Here is a 21,808-nt window from a genome sequence, read left to right on the forward strand (position 1 = left end):
CATTACGCAACTCCCACAAATCAGCTGAAGTCTGGAACTCCTTGAAGAATTTCTCCTTAAATTCGTCCCACGATAAAGCCATAAACGTTTCACCACTGACAAGATCAATCTTACCATCCAACCAATCCCTCGCCCTACCCCGCAACAAACTAGTAGCGAGTCTCGTCTTTTTCTCAGGAGGGCATTCAATAATGCGAAAACACCCTTCGACATCCGTGATCCATGTGGTGCTTACCAAAGGATCCGGTTTCCCATCATACATCAGGGGTTTAGTCCTCATGAAGCTCTTAAGACAACGCTCCATTTCACTATTACCCCAAAATTCGGGATACTTCCTATCCATTTCTTCTCGTAACGCACCCACTTGCTCCACAACGGCGGCCGCAACTCTAGCATTAAACTCCGCATCATTCATCTCAATCCCGTCTCCCATCGCCATTCTAAGGAATGCAAAGCGATTAGATCACGAACGTATAAAACCACACACGCAACACCGCCCCATCTTGCTAAACACTCGTCGTACATCACTTGTTAGACACGATTTGCACCCGTAATAAGGTTTGCAAGTCCTTATTACGCGCACACGCCGCATCAACTCGTTATTATAACAACCGCCTCGCGCGATGATATAAATAAACACAAATAGAATTCTACGCGATATAAACACACGCGAGAATTATTATCACAACACAATAGTACATTAATAATATCAACATTACTAATATACACGTTAGTCCACCTACAAACAAGGCACTAACTAATAACCCATTCTGACCCGTAATCCTACAAGTCCCGCACAAAATTTAGCGCACACAAAAGTCTAAGTCTAGGCACCTATCTCAAGTCACCTAAATCCCTTAGACCATGCTCTGATACCACTTGTAACAACCCAACCCGATATACAAACAATCACGCGGAAATATCAATTTAAAAAAAAAAAATCTTGTACAACATAGTGGTGCGGCGCGCCATTTTGGCATGGAGCGGCGCTCCATTTCGGCCTGTCCCAAAAATCCAACTTAGCGAAAATGTTTGACCACTTTTCGACGTATTTAGACAAAACGCTTTTCACAACATATTCATATATGAAAAACTAACACGTTCCATTCATAAAATAAGTTTTACGAGGCAGGGCCCACATTGACCCAATTTACCCTTTAAGTATAAAATACAAGTTTCGACCCCACAATTTTAAACACAAAATAAAAGCCGAGCATGGCGATTGGGGATACGCTACCCAATCCTAATTAATCCAAAAGCAAGCTTTCTAAAGCAACTACGCAAGCCACTAGCTCCCACGCTTACCCGAGCCACCTCATCCAAGCAAATCTATAAAAATGTAAACAACGAGAGGGTAAGCTAACGCTTAGTGAGTGAAAATGTACTACATACATATATATGTATAAAATGGACACGCCACACAAAAGATAAAATACTGCATACCGGAGCATCCAAGCATAAAGGCAAGCTAATCTAAGCATATCGTACGATCACTAAGTAACAAGCTAAAATATGCATCAACAACAAAGTATAAGTTCACCCACGACGATGTGAACAACGCCAATAAGCTACACCCGGAGGGTTAGCTACAACACAACAATACATCAATATGACAAACATCAATGTTCACAACATCCATTAGTATTCAAGATCTCAAGGCTAGCCCTAAGAATGGTATCGTTAACATCGAACTTAGTTCCCATTCGCCCTAATAAATGTGGTATCGTCAACATCGAACTTAAACCCACATATGAGGTATCGTCAACACCGAACTTAAGCCCTCATCAAATTTCACTACAATAGTGGTATGGCTTCGTCAACATCGAACTTTAAATCCATACATGAGGTATCGTCAACATCGAACTTTAACCCTCATCAACACAACAATATACTCTAGGATATGGTATCGTCAACATCGAACTTTAACCCATACCCCACAAGTAAATAAATCATATACATACTTATATAATTATTCCATTCACAAGCCCATGTGATAACGTACACACGAAGTGTGCACCTCGCCAAAGGTGGTCAACCAAAATGCACAACCTTACCAATTGGACCAATACACAAGTCCATCAAATCCACCTACATGTAAAGTGAGCTCTGTAGCCGAGAATCACTTCACCCGACCCGCACCCATCCTACACATACATATGCACATAGGATATTAACACTCACCTTGTCTCCTTGAAGAATGCCACCGAATAATCCGCAATCGCCGATGGAATGTACCTATTCCATTTATCACATAACAAGTAACACAATTAGGGTGGATATACAAATCAACCCAAATTGACAACTAGTGCAATTTCGACCCAAATGCACTTCTAAGCACAAACTGCGCCCAAACTAACCAATAATCACTAACACAAGTGAGAATGGTCCTAATATGCCAATCAAACCCAATCATAGGTGTTAAACACCTATCTTGCCCAAAATGACACTTAAACCCTAATTTGACCCATAAGAAGTCAATATCACGCCATTAGCAAGTTTTGACACCAAAACATATTTAACTCGGTTCTATGCTTCTTCTTAATCCATTTTAAGTTTATAAACCTTATTAAATCGACAATTGAGTCATAATCATTAACAAACCCTAATTTTGACTCTAGTCAAAATTAATTAACTACAAAAACCCTAATGGTCTCCAAACATCAATAATCACTAATACTAGTGATTATACACCATTTACAAGTCTTAAACATGGTTAAATCATTAACCAACCCAAAACCCGCCAAATATCAAAATAGCAAGTTTCCGTAAACCCTCTTCATCAACTAAATGGGTTTTACAACTAACAATCTCAAACCCTAACTTGAATATCAAATCTAACAAATGAAATTCGGAGTTTGAACTTACCAATACCGCCAAAATGATGCCGTTGATGAGATGAACAACTTTAATACGTGAGGTTTGACCCGAAACACTCTTCTTCTTCTCCAATTGGAGCTCTCTCTCTCTAAATCTCTCCTCTCTCTCTAGGGTTTGAAGATGAGAGTGTTGATGAGTGAAAAGAGGTGAAATGTGATCCACAATGATCAATGGATCAGTTTTGATGACCCCAAACCGACCCCAAGTGAAAAGACCAAAGTACCCCTTATTTAAACCTTTTAAAAATGTAGAAAATTGCATCAGATGCAATCGGAGCGCCGCTCCATAAGGTGGAGCGCCGCTCCAACCTTCAGGTCAGTTTTCAGTAACTTGTTTTGGCCATAACTTTTTGACCGTAGCTCCGTTTTTTATGAATCAAATATCGTTGGAAACGTAATAAGATTTTATTTCCAATGGTAAGGCTTTGAAACATCCACACAAACTTTATTTGGGGTTGAAAAGATACGTACACACCTTGTCACTTCAGACAACGTCCAGTTTCCTTCGACGTTCGAGCAAGCAACACGTACATGCTTCGTACACTTCATACATGCATCGTACACCATAAATACATTATGTACAATAAATATTTGGGTCTAACACAATCTCCAACTTTTCCTAACAAGTACGAATTTTGAAGTCAAACTTTTAAACTCAAAAAGTCAAACTGTGTTCTTCGATTAAATTCGAGTTCGTATGGATGTTTTAGGTTCATTTAACGTTTCCAAAAGTTTCTAAGATTGATTTGAAATATATTTCGTGTTATAAACTTTGTCTAATACGTTAGTAAAAATGAAATCAAATTTTTTTTCTTCCTTTTCAACAGCGACAGTAGCAACCCAGTTATTCTGTTTATATATATATTTTTTTCTCTTTTCTTCTTTTTTGCGTTTAATAAATGGAAATAACAAATAAATGATGTTTCGGTATTAATATAATTCCACTCTTAATTCTTTATCTGGTTTAAGAATCTTTGCGGTGGATAATTTCAGTCTAGAGAAGAAGATAGAATATTATACGGGGTATATTTAAATTGAGTGGGTACTAGAACAGAAAGACAACAGACAGAGTAATGGTTTAGTGAGTGTTCGGGTGAGCGGGAGGTCTCGGGTTCGATTCCAGTATGGTGCATTCTTTTTGTAAAAACTCCTTAAAGAGGGTATACATTCTTTTTCTTTCTAATTATTATTATTATTATTATTATTATTATTATTATTATTATTATTATTATTATTATTATTATTATTATTATTATTATTATTATTATTATTATTATTATTATTATTATTATTATTATTATTATTATTATATTTTTTGTTGTTAATATTAATTATTATTATTATGTTGATCATTAGTAATGTTATTAACATTATTAGTGTTACAATTATTAATACTGTTATTACAAATACAAGTATTAATTATTATCATTATTATTATTATGATTATGATTATGATTAAAAATTGTTATTATTATATATTCATTAATATTGTTATGATTAATATTGTTATTTATATCACAATCAATAAAAGTATTTTTATTAAAATTTTAGAATTATTAGTATTATTAATATAGGAATTTCTAGTATCACTATGATTAGGATTAATAGTATTATTAGGAAAATAACACAAATTATTTTCATTAATATTAATACTTGTATTATTTTATAATTATTAGTATTATTATTATTATCATTAACATAGGTATTATTATTAGTATTATCATTATTGTTATTAATATTACAAAGTATCATTAATAGACTTATCAGTTAAACATTAATATTATTAATACTGTATAATTACCGAAATTTCCATTAAAACTATTAAAAATTACCATTATTATTAAAAGTATTATTTTTACTAAAACTATAATTATTATCGTTATCAGTATTATCTATATCATTATTATTAATTACGATTATGAAAATAAAAGTTTTAATGACATTATTAAAGTTATAAGCATAAAAAAATAAAGATTATATATATAAGTATATATTTAATACACATAACTTAATTATATTAACATATCTATATATAAAATAAAAATATATATAATGAAACTTATAAATCTACTATATATATGAATTACATCATTAATAATAATATAATTGTTCGATTACAATTATGTGTATTAATATATATACAAATGATATAGGTTCGTGAATCCAAGCCCAACCTTGCATTGTTCAATATCGTCGTATGAATATTTTTACTACAAAATATTGTATTGTGAGTTTTATTTGCTCCCTTTTTAAATACTTTTGCAATATATATTTTTGGGACTGAGAATACATGCGCTAATTTTATAACAGTTTTACGAAATAGACACAAGTAATCGAAACTACATTCTATGGTTGAATTATCGAAATCGAATATGCCTTTTTTATCATGTCCGAAGTTGTCCCGGAATGATGGCGAATTTATCATGTCCGAAGTTGTCCCGGAATGATGACGAATTTATCATGTCCGAAGTTGTCCCGGAATGATGGAGAATTTATCATGTCCGAAGTTGTCCTGGAATGATGGCGAATTTATCATGTCCGAAGTAATCCAGGAATGATGGCGAATTTATCATGTCCGAAGTTGTCCTGGAATGATGGCGAATTTATCATGTCCGAAGTTGTCCCGAAATGATGGGGATATTCTATATGCATCTTGTGAATGTCGGTTACCAGGTGTTCACCATATGAATGAATTTTAATTCGCGAGTTACGCGTGTTAATATATGAAATCTTGTGTGAAAGGACCCATCCTAATCCATCAGGACGAATACATTACATTTGGTTACATCGCGAGGTACTTGACCTCTATATGATACATTTTACAAACATTGCATTCTTTTTTAAAAGACAAACTTTCATTTCATCGAATGTTGACATGTATGCATACCACTTCATAATATATCCAAACTATGAATGACTTAATAATAATCTTGATGAACTCAATGACTCGAATGCAACGTCTTTTGAAATATGCCATGAATGACTCCAAGTAATATCTCTAAAATGAGCAAATGCACAGCGGAAGCTTTCTTTCATACCTGAGAATAAACATGCTTTAAAGTGTTAACCAAAAGGTTGGTGAGTTCATTAGTTTATCATAATCAATCATTTTCATCATTTTAATAGACCACAAGATTTCCATTTCCATTTCTCATAAATATACGTCCCATGCATAGAGACAAAAATAATCATTCATATGGATTGAACACGTGATAATCGATATTAACAAGATGCATATAAGAATATCCCCATCATTCCGAGACATCCATCGGACATGATAAAAAAACATCGAAGTACTAAAGCATCCGCTACAACGGATGGGGTTTGTTGGGCCCAATATATCTATCTTTAGGATTCGCGTCAATTAGGGGTGCACTAATTCTCAAAATTAGTGATGTTCTCTAATTCTTAGATTACCAGGCTAAAAGGGGCATATTCGGCTTCGATCCATTTAACAATATAATGTAGTTTCGATTACTTGTGTCTATTTCGTAAAACATTTTGAGCATGTATTCTCAGTCCCAAAAATATATATTGCAAAAGCATTTAAAAAGGGAGTAATGAAACTCACGATACTGTATTTTGTAGTAAAAATACATATGACGACATTGAACACGTGTAGGGTTGGCCTCGGATTCACGAACCTATATCATTTATATATATTAACACATATAATGGTAATCAAATAATTACATCTATTAATTATATAATATTTATATATTTAGGGTTGTAGTTTATATAGAATTTGTACTACATTTTGTCTTTATATTATATCTTAAATTATATACTATATATTTATATGTTAATTTTGTATTAAAATATGTTAATATGTTTAATATATAATTATAGGTAATATAAATATATTTTATATACAAAATCTTTATTTGTTATATAATAATAATGAAAATGGTAGTTTTAATAATTATTAGAATTTTCATAATAATGATACTTTAAATAAATATGATGGTAAAATAATAATAATAATAATAATAATAATAATAATAATAATAATAATAATAATAATAATAATAATAACACTAGAAACGATAATTTTTATATAAAATGATAGTTTTAATAAAAGTGTTAATTTTTAAAATAATGATACTACTAATAATATTACTAATATCCTTAATCTTAATCATAATACTAATAATACTTATTCTAATACTAGTTATGATATTAATAATAATTAGGATGATAATAATGATAATGATAATAATAATAAAAATGAAACTACCTTAGGTTATCAAGCTTCAAAAAAATAAACGCGCTAGCCATGGCTCGAACCCGTGACCTCTCGATTCCCCTAACACCCCATTAACCATTCGCCTGTTGTTACTTTTGTGTTATATTCAGTATCCTATACTTATTTAACCCGTACTTTCGTTTCTACCTTCTTCTTTGTTAAACCCATTTCATGATCATCATCTATAATCATAATCATATTCTGATCATCCTGATCAAACTCGTAAACATGGTTTTATCATTTTCATCACTGTTATTAATTCCATGATCATATACTCGTCATCGATTATCATATCACCAAATCATATTTGTTATCACTATGTACATCATCTTTTCGTTCATAGTTTCATCATCATAATCCTAATCTATTTTTTTTATTATTATATCATCTGTAATCATCACCTCACTGTTAATCGTTCAAAATAGGAAAAATAATGCTGCAGCTCGTTCAGTTGGTTTGATAAATACAGAAGAAGAAGAAAAAAATCGCAGATGGGTTTGTATGAAGTGGGCTGCAAACAGAAAAAATATATGTTGGGCTTAAGACTTGCTACTTCAAACCAATATGGGCTTACAGTGGCCTGTTATAAAAGTGTTTTGAAGTTGGGCTTTAAATCAATTAATGGCTGTTAAAATAGAAACGAAGGAAAAGGTTTAAGCAGCCGGTATGTGGGAATTGGAAGCCAAGACTGGTGACGTTAAAAGTATCAACAAACATAACCACATCCACTTTTACAACTTGGTGTTTATTATTATAATTAAATTGATCAATCACCACATCTTTTAATCATCATTATTTAGCTCATTAATATCTTTTTCGTATATCATAATCATTATCACACTTCTGTTTCGCACCTTCTTTAATCGTATATCAATCTGGTTCGGACAGAAATATATAGCTGCAACAAACAAGCAGGTGTAGTGTCAGACCCCGTCCAAAATCTTCCTGAACGAATACAATAACATCTAATACCATTGCGATGAACAGACATCTATATGCCATGAACGACTCCATGTAATATCTTTAAAATGAGCAAACGCACAGTGGAAGACTTCTTTCAAACCTGAGAATAAACATGCTTTAAAGTGTCCACCAAAAGGTTGGTGAGTTCATAAGTTTATCATAAAACAATAAAATTCATCATTTTGATAGACCACAAGATTTCATATTTACATTTCTCATAAACATACGTCCCATGCATAGAGACAAAAATATCATTCATATGGATTGAACACCTAGTAACCGACATTCACAATATGCATATAAGAATATCCCCATCATTCCGGGATCCTCCTTCAGACATGATATTAATTTCGAAGTACTAAAGCATCCGGTACTTTGGATGGGACTTGTTGGGCCCGATAGATCTATCTTTAGGATTCGCGTCAATTAGGGTGTCTGTTCCCTAATTCTTAGATTACCAGACTTAATAAAAAGGGGCATATTCGATTTCGATAATTCAACCATAGAATGTAGTTCCACGTACTTGTGTCTATTTTGTAAAACATTTATAAATATTGCGCATGTATTCTCAGCCCAAAAATATAAAGGGTAAAAAGGCAAATGAAACTCACCATACTGTATTTTGTAGTAAAAATACATATGACGACATTTAACAAGTGTAGGGTTGGCCTCAGATTCACGAACCTATATCATTTATATATATATTAACACATAATATGGTAATCGAACAAATTTATATTATTAGTGATATACTTGTTATTTTAATAACTTATATGTTATATGTTTTAAATTTAGTGTTATGTACTAATTGTTAGTTGGTAAAATAATATTAATATTCGTAACTAAAAAGTTGTAATCTCTTTATAATGTTAATAATAATGATATCAATAATGTCAATTCAAAATAATAAATAAAAAAAATAGTTTTATTAAAAAAATGTTATTTTTAATAAAAATATAGTTTTAGTAAAAATGATAATTTTAACAATAATGATACTAAAATAAAAAGTTTGTATTGTTTTTACAATAAAAATTATAATTTTGATAATAACCCTTAATATTAATAATCCTTAATAATCATACTTGATAATAATTAATGTTAATAATAAAAATAATATTAATGATAATAATAGTTATAATATTGATAGTATAATAATAATAATAATAATAATAATAATAATAATAATAATAATAATAATAATAATAATAATAATAATAATAATAATAATAATAATAATAATAAGTATTAGTAATACTACCTTTGAAGAAAAGCTCCAAAAATACAAATTGTCTCAGCTCGGGCTTGAACCCAAGAACTCTCGCTCAATAGACAATACCCTAAACCATTGCTCTACTCATGTTTTTCTGATATTATGCCTAACTTAAATCTATATAACCCGTTTACATTTTTCCTTCTTCTTCCTCTAAATTAATCGACTCTTATCATCATCTAACATCTCTTCATTATCATCATCATACCCGCTACTGTAAGCATCATCATCATCACCATAAAATCATGAAGTTATCATCATTATCATCATGCTCTTATTAACATCAACAACTCATCATGATTAATTCGTTTATGAACTGTTACCAAATCATCTCGTGATTATCATAATATTCATAGTTCTCATTAACAAAATCATCTAATCGTTTTCTAATCCTCATCTATCATTATCATGTTTATCATCGTCCTTACCACTTGTTCATCATTTTCGTATCATCTTGAATGTTCATCATCAATTAACATTAACTTTATTCGCTAACACTTATTTATCATCCTCAACCTCAATCAAGTAATTACCTTCCTATTTCATCTTCTTCGCGTTAAGCAGAAATATTAACAATAAATGTAGCAGTTAATAAGTTAATGGGTATTAACATGTATTATATCTAACACTAATAGTCTGACCCATTCTTATATTGGCCCAACAGAAAGTCCATTTATATAACCACTTATACGGACCATAAACAAATCAGTCTAACATATCCGACTTCTATTTTCTTGTTACCTGACAAAAAAAAAATTCCAATAAAAAAATGATACAGCTCAAAAGAATCTTCCAGTGGGTTTTATCTATTTAAATTTGTCGACCATGATAAGGAAAAGTACACTTTAGTTATTTAAAACAAAATTATCATCTTTACTATAATATCACCCCTATTGTGACTTACCATAAATCTGTTTTGTGGCTGTTCAAACAGGAAATTATACAGACTCGACAGCAGAATTTTAAGTGGTTTGTTTGGTTTTGTTGTTCGACGAATAGAAAACATGAGTAGCCTTATACTAGCAGCACATTTGGTCGATGGTTGTGGTGTTTTGTCCTAATGAAAAACAAGAATAAATAGTAGGAATTCATAAGTGTGTGGTGGTGTTGGTTATAATCAAAACAGAAAAGATTACGCAGTAGATTCAGTCAGAGGTTCGACGTGGGTTTTTGATGATGGTGAACGAGGGTGATGTTTGGTGCTCACGGTGGTTAATTGGTGTTCGTGGAGATGGTGGTGCGAGGATGGTAATGAAGTGGTGGTGGCGATGTAAATGGTGGTGATAGTAAACGAAGGTGGTGTCTAGTGGTGGAGGTTTCTTGGTGAATTTCGAATGAAACAAAAACAGACAGGAATGGGTATCAAGCGAGTTATGTTTGATGGTATATTTCGATCAAATCACCGAAAAACAGAAGGGAGCAATAGTAGATACTAATGGTTTAATGAATATCAAATCAAGGAGATGTTGTGGGTTTGTTCTTGACAGGAAATAGAGTGGAAGTTGGTGTTTGATTATGGTGATGGGGATTGTCACATAATCAGTGAAATTAGAGAGAGGGATGGGAAGACAAGGAAGGTGGTATGATAGTGTTTGTTATCTAACTAATTGAGTATATGCATATTATATGTAAATATAAGTTGTAGTGGATGATTGAAATCAAAAAGGAAAACAGTATAATGGAAATAAGTAGATAGTGCAGACAAATTGGTGAGTATTAGAACCGATTAGAAATAGGTAGTAGAAAATAAAAAGCTCAATTAAATATAGTTAAAGGTGATTGGTTTGTGTAGTGCATTATGATCCAATTTGACGACATATATATATGTTTAGAATTTAGATGTCATTATTTAGGAATAATATAACAAATCTAGCTGCCAACTTGTCTATACATATATATAATTTATCAATTAAGAACAGTATAATAAAAATGATTGAATAGCAAGAATGATGACAAGTTAATGATTGAGAAAGATCATTGTCATAAATAAGCTTTTACCCATTTCATTTGGCAAGTTAATTGCCCCTAACCTTTGTTGTCGAACAAGAGGGTAAAGATAATATATGTAAACCACGTATTAACATTCAAAGTGAATTACTAATGTAATTAAATTCAAAGGGATTAGTAATATTTATTAACTTAAATAGTTGTTGTAATTTAGTTAAAAGTTGTTTTGTTTGTTTCATAAAGTAGTAGAAAGAGTGTAATGAAAGAGATAGTGGTTCTTCATCTCTCATGTCTTCGTATATATTTAGATATATATATTTAGAAACAAAACTATATAATATATAATATTATAATATATTATTACCAATTTCACATGTGAAATGAAAGGAAGAAACAGTTATACAGCCACCATTTTGAAATTATAAGCCGAGAGTTTTCCACATAGTGCTATATCATTTACTAAATGAATTCGAAACTAAATATATATATATTCGATATACTTTATATATATTTTATTTTAATAATCAATTTTATTATTACTCATAATATTTTTCATATAAATTTCTAACAATTAAGTCGTACATTATTATTATTATTATTATTATTATTATTATTATTATTATTATTATTATTATTATTATTATTATTATTATTTTTATTTTTATTATTTTAAATTATATATATATATTTAAATATATATATGTATCTATTTACAAATAGCTGATCGTGAACCGTCGGGAATAGTCGAAGGCTAATTGTATATACGAACAGTTCAAAATTTTGAGACTCAACCTAACAGAATATTATTATCGTGTCAAAATCATACAAAGATTAAGTTTAAATTTGGTCGGAAATTTCCGGGTCGTCACAGTACCTACCCGTTAAAGAAATTTCGTCCTGAAATTTGAGTGGGATGGTCATGAATAATAATAAGTATGTTTTCATGAGTCATATAAGCTGATAATTAGAGTTTTATTACCGTTGAGTAATAAGGATGAAATAATTTGATTATTCGAAGAGTACGAATGAAGCTATTACAAAAGAGTGAAAATGAATAAATGAACATTTGACTTAACCGGTGACGTAGTCACGGTTGATTTCCGAAAATCAAGGGATTTAAAGAAAATCTTCAAAATCTATAAGATCTGATTCTTCGAGATTTGAGGAAAGTTAAGATCTCTTTAATTAAATGCGATGATCTGTCCCGATTACTACGTCTCATATTTCCATTATAAATTTACCCTTTTTCATTCCATTAGTTTTCACCACTTCTATACTCAATTTCCATATTCAAAAGATTTTGAAAATGCTTAATCCAGTTCTGATCCTTGTCCTTATCTTGTCTATTGCAACAATCATTCTCCTTTTCCAACTTCCACCAGAGGAATCTGCTTTCTTCTACTTCGTCCTTGGGGTTATAATGTTTTTAATTCTCCCGTGTCTTTATGTTGCGATAAATATTGATATACACGGTTTGTAATCCCCGTGTTTGTGATCGGCTTTATATTTTCCTTTATTTTTCGGAGCTCCATGCTCTTGTTTTCTCTTCCTGACTTCAAGTCAAGTGAATAATGGTCCAGAGTTTGTAAATATAGAGTTTCCAATGATTATAATGTTCTAAGCAGGGTGGAACATGATAGCACGATTTGATTTTCAAATTTATCAAAATTACAGAAGATAGAACTGTCAAGAATATATTCTTCTTGATATGTTCGGAGGTTATGTAGAATGAAAGAGTTATGTTACATGGCACATGATGACGTTATGATATGTGAATCATCATGCTTCCAATAGAATTTCCAGCATGACTTACCATAATATAATCACGTTGGCCAAGCGCCATTATATTATACTAACCCATGCTTCAATTCCCAACACTCCTCCACAATTCATTTATAATTTATACTTAGATTTTACAGAAGTTTCCAATATAATGGAAAACAGAAAACACGAAGAGGTAGATAATTTCGGACAAGAATATTTATGAAAATATCCTCAGAAATATCGAAGATATTTATGATGATATTTTGGAATTTCTAAGTTCGAAGGTTGATGAGGAAAAATTTCCCGCAAGATTTTAACATGACTTCGGAGCAAGATATTCTCTAAAGATTTCATCGGATCCAGAATTACCTGGATTTTATGAATATAGGGTTTGGTCCTTGTATTTGTCCTTGGTCTCCTTCATGGTTAGCTCAATCCGTTTTTCAGTACTAAACTTTCTATCGAGCGTTCCCAACACTCCATTCTTTATCATCAAACTCTTGGCCATTTAGGCCATCTACAATTTTACTGTTTCCTCTGCATTTAATGTAGCCATATCTGAATCGTCGGTTATCAATCCGGGGTGGTTTCAGGGGAATTGTGTTTTTAGATGATTAAACGCTGATGGTAATATGGTGGAATAAATGAGTGCGCATATATATCAAGGTTATAATAGGGTTGTTTTGAATGAAAAGTTGAAGTTGTCTTGCTGGAGCTGTGACAAAATTGGCTATTTTGAAAAAGAACTGCAAAGTTATTTTGGGTAATAATAACACTAAAGGAATTAACACAGCTATGTGTTAAACGTTTACACCGGTTCCGAGTGCTTTCAGGTGCATAACTATGTGCATCAATCTCTTCTTCCGTAGATGGAGTGCGGTTGGTTCATCCTATCGATTGAAGTGTTTTCAAGAATTATGAAAGGTTTGGATGGCAGATTGTAATCGTCAAGATACAAATGAGGTTTAAGATGAAATCAAGTGGCAAACTTGAAGAATTGTTTAGTTTCATATGTTATAATTAATATTTTAATTCATTTTAATTGTTCAATGTCGGCAGTCCACTGTTGATAGTCTGCAGTTGACAGTCCAATATTTCATATATAGCTTAATATAGAATATTCAAATTAATTAATACGTATCGTGACCCGTGTACATGTCTCAGACTCGATCACAACTCAAAGTATATATATTATTTGAGAATCAACCTCAACCCTGTATAGAGAACTCGATCATTACTGCATATAGAGTGTCTATGGTGATTCCAAATAATATATATAGATGCATCGATATGATATGTCAAAACCTTGTATACGTGTCCCGATATTTAAAGTACGTAAAATAAATAACAGAAATTAAATACGATAAATAAAGTTGCGAGAATGTAAATTGCGATAAATAAAATGTAATCAGTTAGCTAGGAACAATTAGCTAGGAACAGTTAGCGTGGATTCTTAACAAAATTTCTCATAGTTAATTTGTTTGTTTCTTACAAATTTTATTTTGTAAAATGTTTTCTTCGTTATGCCACTTGTTGGATTCAGATAAATCAGAATCCAAATATGAAATTGGATGAATATGGTTATTCTGTGGTGAACGAATACGTGTATCGGTGGATGTAAATAAGATAGTAAATGACTGTTGAATCAGATTTGAAAGAATGTACAGTTTAACTTATTAATGTGAAATCTAAATATTCCTCGGGTATTACCTACCTGTTAAAATATTTTCACCATTAACAGTTTGTACGAAAGAATTTTTAATTACAATCTTTGTGAAAATATACTTACATATATATTTTCTTCAGATGTAATCATGGATTTAATGAGTTATTATGATATTAATCTCATTTGGTTTACCGTCAAAACTAGAATACATAATCTCTATAACATTAGAGATTACATAATCGCAATGAAGAACGAAGATAATTGATGTAGAACGATACGTAGAACGATGATTATACTCGAGGTACAGAATAAAATGGAGAGGCATGGATTGTTGATGGTACTGGTGCTATTACTGTTGGTGCCAGTGATGTTGCTGAAGCTGGTACATTTTGCACCATATTCTCCAAATTTATTTATTTATTTATTTTTATTTATTTATTTATTTATTTTTTTGAGCGCGAAGTTTGTTGACTTCTTCTATTATTCCGGGGTGATTGTCGGTTAGAACGAGCGAATGAATAAGGTTTAGAATTTTAGATAGAATATAATCTTGGCGAGATATTCGGGAAATGAGAGAGAAAATAGTATCACAAACAGGTTAGCCGGTAACTGTTTCAGGTTCATCCCCAAAAGGTAAATTCGGTTGGTGGAATGGAAAGGGTCGCTTTCTTCATGTCTCTGTTGGTTTAGTCGACTACGAACCCATCGCCAGTTCATCCCGAATTGGTTATGACTGATTGGTTGATCCATTCCGGTCACACTGCTTTCGGAGTTTAGGCGAATATCCATGTCGGAATAGCTATCGGAATAACTATCGGAATAGCTATCAAAATCTGTGGGACTCGAACTGGTTGAGGGATTCATCTCGTACGATCAGATGAAGGATTTTCGACAAGAAATAGATTATAGGATGTAGATTAATACCCTGCAATACATAATTTACATATGCATATATAATACTAAAATCCCATAAGTTACGGAGGAATCTACGGAAGCTGTCAGGCAAAGTCTACAGTAACAGATACGCTAAGATATGAGTTTGTCTATACACTATCTATGCAATGAAGGCAGTGAGATGTGTCTAGACTAAGAATGATAAGCAAATAATTTTCGACACTAAAAGATACGTAAAACTTTTGACATGAAGACACGGTCGAAGTCCAGACTCACTAATGCATCCTAACGACTTATCAGTTAGACACACTAATGCAGACCTGGTTCGCTAAGACCACCGCTCTGATACCACATGTCAGACCCCGTCCAAAATCTTCCTGAACGAATACAATAACATCTGGTACCATTGCGATGAACAGACCTCTATATGCCATGAACGACTCCATGTAATATCTTTAAAATGAGCAAACGCACAGTGGAAGACTTCTTTCAAACCTGAGAATAAACATGCTTTAAAGTGTCAACCAAAAGGTTGGTGAGTTCATAAGTTTATCATAAAACAATAAAATTCATCATTTTGATAGACCACAAGATTTCATATTTACATTTCTCATAAACATACGTCCCATGCATAGAGACAAAAATATCATTCATATGGATTGAACACCTGGTAACCGACATTCATAATATGCATATAAGAATATCCCCATCATTCCGGGATCCTCCTTCGGACATGATATTAATTTCGAAGTACTAAAGCATCCGGTACTTTGGATGGGACTTGTTGGGCCCGATAGATCTATCTTTAGGATTCACGTCAATTAGGGTGTCTGTTCCCTAATTCTTAGATTACCAGACTTAATAAAAAGGGGCATATTCGATTTCGATAATTCAACCATAGAATGTAGTTCCACGTACTTGTGTCTATTTTGTAAAACATTTATAAATATTGCGCATGTATTCTCAGCCCAAAAATATAAAGGGTAAAAAGGCAAATGAAACTCACCATACTGTATTTTGTAGTAAAAATACATATGACGACATTTAACAAGTGTAGGGTTGGGCTCAGATTCACGAACCTATATCATTTATATATATATTAACACATAATATGGTAATCGAACGAATTTATATTATTAGTGATATACTTGTTATTTTAATAAATTATATGTTATATGTTTTAAATTTAGTGTTATGTACTAATTGTTAGTTGGTAAAATAATATTAATATTCGTAACTAAAAAGTTGTAATCTCTTTATAATGTTAATAATAATGATATCAATAATGTCAATTCAAAATAATAAATAAAAAAATAGTTTTATTAAAAAATGTTATTTTTAATAAAAATATAGTTTTAGTAAAAATGATAATTTTAACAATAATGATATTAAAATAAAAAGTTTGTATTGTTTTTACAATAAAAATTATAATTTTGATAATAACCCTTAATATTAATAATGCTTAATAATCATACTTGATAATAATTAATGTTAATAATAAAAATAATATTAATGATCATAATAGTTATAATATTGATAATAATAATAATAATAATAATAATAATAATAATAATAATAATAATAATAATAATAATAATAATAATAATAATAATAATAATAAGTATTAGTAATACTACCTTTGAAGAAAAGCTCCAAAAATACAAACTGTCTCAGCCCGGGCTTGAACCCAAGAACTCTCGCTCAATAGACAATACCCTAAACCATTGCTCTACTCATGTTTTTCTGATATTATGCCTAACTTAAATCTATATAACCCGTTTACATTTTTCCTTCTTCTTCCTCTAAATTAATCGACTCTTATCATCATCTAACATCTCTTCATTATCATCATCATACCCGCTACTGTAAGCATCATCATCATCACCATAAAATCATGAAATTATCATCATTATCATCATGCTCTTATTAACATCAACAACTGAAAGGACCCGTTCATATACATTATAAACGATTCACAGTAGTTGATTACATCGCGAGGTATTTGACCTCTATATGATACATTTTACAAACATTGCATTCGTTTTTAAAAGACAAACTTTCTTCACAACGAAAATTGACGGTATGCACACCATTTCATAATACATCCAACTATAATTGACTTAATAATAATCTTGATGAACTCAATGACTTGAATGCAACGTCTTTCAAAATATGCCATGAATGACTCCAAGTAATATCCTTAAAATGAGCTAATGCACAGCGGAAGATTTCTTTAATACCTGAGAATAAGCATGCTTTAAAGTGTCAACCAAAAGGTTGGTGAGTTCATAGGTTTATCATAACAATCATTTCAATATATTAATAGACCACAAGATTTCCGTTTATAAATATATGTACACTCGCAAGTGTATAAAAGTATTCTATAAGTTGTAGGCACCCGGTAACAAGCCTTAACGTTCATGTTTTACCCTCTGAAGTACACCAGATCAGGTGTGATTAAAATAACCTCGAAGTACTAAAGCATCCCATAGTCAGGATGGGGCTTGTCAGGCCCAATAGATCTATCTTTAGGATTCGCGCCTACCGTACATAGACAAGTAGTTTAATGTTACCAAGCTAAGGGTATATTTCTGGTTTAAACCCACGTAGAATTAGTTTTAGTACTTGTGCCTATTTCGTAAAACATTTATAAAACAGCGCATGTATTCTCAGCCCAAAAATATATATAAAAAGGGAGTAATGAAACTCACCATACTGTATTTCGTAGTAAAAATACATATAACGTCATTTAACAAGTGCAAGGTTGGCCTCGGATTCACGAACCTATATTAATTATATATATTTATATGTTGGTCAATATTTGTCTAACAATTTTTGGTCAAGTCATAGTGTACCACAATCCTAATGCTCGAGACTAATATGCAAAAGTCAACAAAAGTCAACTTAACCCAAAATGACTTCTAAAATTTATACGTGTTTATTATATAACTTAACTATAGTCATTTTATATATTTAAATATATTTATTAGATTTTATAATAATAAAAGTCATTTATTAATAAAAATTTATATTAACGTTTATATATGATAAAATATACTTTTATATATCTTAAGTAGTAAAATTTATAAAGTTCACTTAATATCGTAAAACTATAGTGGTAAGTATTATTAATGTAATTATATTACGCGTGGTGAAAAATATCTTTGTATCCCCTATTTATTTGATAAAATAATATTGATCATAATAATAATAAGTAAAAGTTGTATTATTTTGTAATAATAATAATTATTATTCTATAAAAATATAACAATATTTATATTTACTAAAAATGTTATTATGATAAAATGATAATACTAACATAATAGTAATAATGATATTTTATAATAACAATGATATTTCTATTAAAATAATAACGACGATAGTAATAATAATTATTTTAACAATAATACTAAAATTCAGTTGACTATAACTTCTAATCCGTTCATCGAAACCATTCGATATCTAAATGAAAAGTTCTTAATTTTTCGCTAGCTTTCCAATGACATGCATATCATATACCCTATCTCAGTAGCATATGTATCTAATTCAGGATTCAACAAACCTATCTAAGGACAATATCGAATGTACAAGTATGCATAATCCTATATACTCGAGCACTAGTCAGGGATACACTATTGAAATATAAAAGTTAAGTTATGAGTGCTCACGTATCAATATTGAGATTCAATATTGCAGGAAAGTACGTAGACGAAACGAAAATGATAAACGTTAGGTTGACCTCACGAGCAATACCCTCGATCAATACCCATAACCTCCATAGCTATAACCCATAATTTCCTTAGCTCTATCCCGTTTGAAAACTTATTTTAAAATCGTCTGAATATAACTCCGTCGTAGTATTTTTTGTATACTAATAATATATTGAAATAATACAAAGAAAATATATATGTGTAATTCGATTGAGAGAGTTTAGAGAAATATATTTTCAAGTTTCTATGAAATAATAAAACCTATTGAATTCTATTTATAATAGATTTTTGAATTATTAAAGTGAATTATTAAAGTATGAATTATTAAAGTGAATTATTAAAGTATGAATTATTAAAGTGAATTATTAAAGTATGAATTATTAAAGTGAATTATTAAAGTATGAATTATTAAAGTGAATTATTAAAGTATGAATTATTAAAGTGAATTATTAAAGTATGAATTATTAAAGTGAATTATTAAAGTATGAATTATTAAAGTTAAAGTAAAGTAAAAGTAAAGTAAAAGTAAAGTAAAGGTAAAGTTAAAGTATAGTAAAAGTATAAAACTATGTACGTATAATACGCGTATAAATATATATAATATTAATTTAAATCATTTTATATATATTTGATAAAATAAAATATAAATATCGTTATTTTATCATACTAGTTAAGTAATGAGTGGTCAAAAAGAATAGATTTCTTAAATCACAGTGGACCTCATAACATAGGCCCGTAATCATATCATAATGTATCTGATAATTCAATCATTTGATATTATCTCTTAATTCTATCAATAAATATATCGAAACAAATACGTTCATGTAAAGTATCATATATCTAATACTTTGTTAATGTTTTCAGTTAATATTATATATTATATATACATATCTATATACACATAATTGTTCGTGAATCGTCGAACACGGTCAAAGGATAATTGATTACATGAATGTAGTTCCAAACTTTTTGAGATTCAACATTACAAATTCTGCTTATCGTGTCGGAAACATATAAAGGTTAAGTTTAAATTTGGTCGGAAATTTTCGGGTCGTCACAGTACCTACCCGTTAAAGAAATTTCGTCCCGAAATTTGATCGAGGTCGTCATGGCTAACTATAAAAATGTTTTCATGACGAATATGAGTTGATAAATAGAGTTTTATCATCATTGAGTAATATAGATAAAACAATTTGATTACGCGAAGAGTATAAGTGAAGCTATCGCAAGAGAGTGAAATGAGTAAACGTATATTTATTTTAACCGATGACGTAGTTATGATTGATTTCCAGAATTCATTGGATTTAAAGAAAATCTTTGCAATAAGATTTGGTTCTTCGGCGATTAAGAAAATCATGACCTTCTTTGATTAAATGCGATAATCTGTCTCGATTTCTCTGTCTGATATTTTACTATAAATCCACCCCCTTCGTTTCTTTATTTCCACAGCTCACACCTTCTAGTCTTTCTCCCCAATTCATACTTTAAAGCATTCGTTAATATGCTTCATCCAGTATTGATTCTTGATATACTCTTAACTTTCATATCTGTCATTCTTCTTTTTCATCTACCACCGGAGGAAGTTATTTTCTTCTACCATTACCTTGGGGTTATTGTTTTTTTCATTCTCCCGTGTCTTTATATTGCTATACGCATTGATATACACGGTTTGTAATTTCGAGGTTGTTATCGGGCTTTATATTCTCCATTATATTTCGGAGCTTCATGCTTTCATTTTCTCTTCCCAGCCTTAAGTCAAGCGGATAATGGTCCAGAATTCGTAGATATGAATTTTTGGATGAACATAGTTAATGTTCCAAGAAGAAAATCGTAATGGCACGATCTTAATTTGGCAACTTACCAGAATATCTGAAAATATAGAGCTATCAAGATGATATGTTCTTAATATGTTTGGAAATTGGGTAGAATGTAAGAGTCGTGTAAATAGTACATGATGACGGTATTTTCTATGAATCATCACGTTCCATTAGAAACTCAGCATGACTTACTGTAATATAATCACGTTGATCAAGTGTTATTATATTATACTAACTCATGTTTCAGTTCCCAACACTGCTTTAAAAACATTCCTATTTTAAATTCGATTTTTTTTTTTTAGAATTTAGAAACTAACACAGTTTCTTTTTATGTTGTAACGCAGATATTGCGAAGAGATAAAAGATTTCGGATAAGAATAGTTGTGAAAATATCTTCAGGAATATCGAAGATATTATAATAAAAGATACGATAATATGGATGATGAAGAAGATTTGTCTGTGAAGGTTTAGAATAAGAAGTAAGGTGTTTGCTAACGATTTCAGTAGATACTGAATCATTTGGATCCTTTGAAGGCAGGTTTAGTCTTTGTGATTTGTCCACAGCCTCCTTCATGGTCTGCTCAATCCGTTTTCCAGTTTCAAACCTTCTCTTTTTCTCAGCTTTACCACCATACTATTCTTTATCATCAAACTT

Source organism: Rutidosis leptorrhynchoides, chromosome 8 (genome assembly GCF_046630445.1).
Source record: "Rutidosis leptorrhynchoides isolate AG116_Rl617_1_P2 chromosome 8, CSIRO_AGI_Rlap_v1, whole genome shotgun sequence".
NCBI lineage: Eukaryota > Viridiplantae > Streptophyta > Magnoliopsida > Asterales > Asteraceae > Rutidosis > Rutidosis leptorrhynchoides.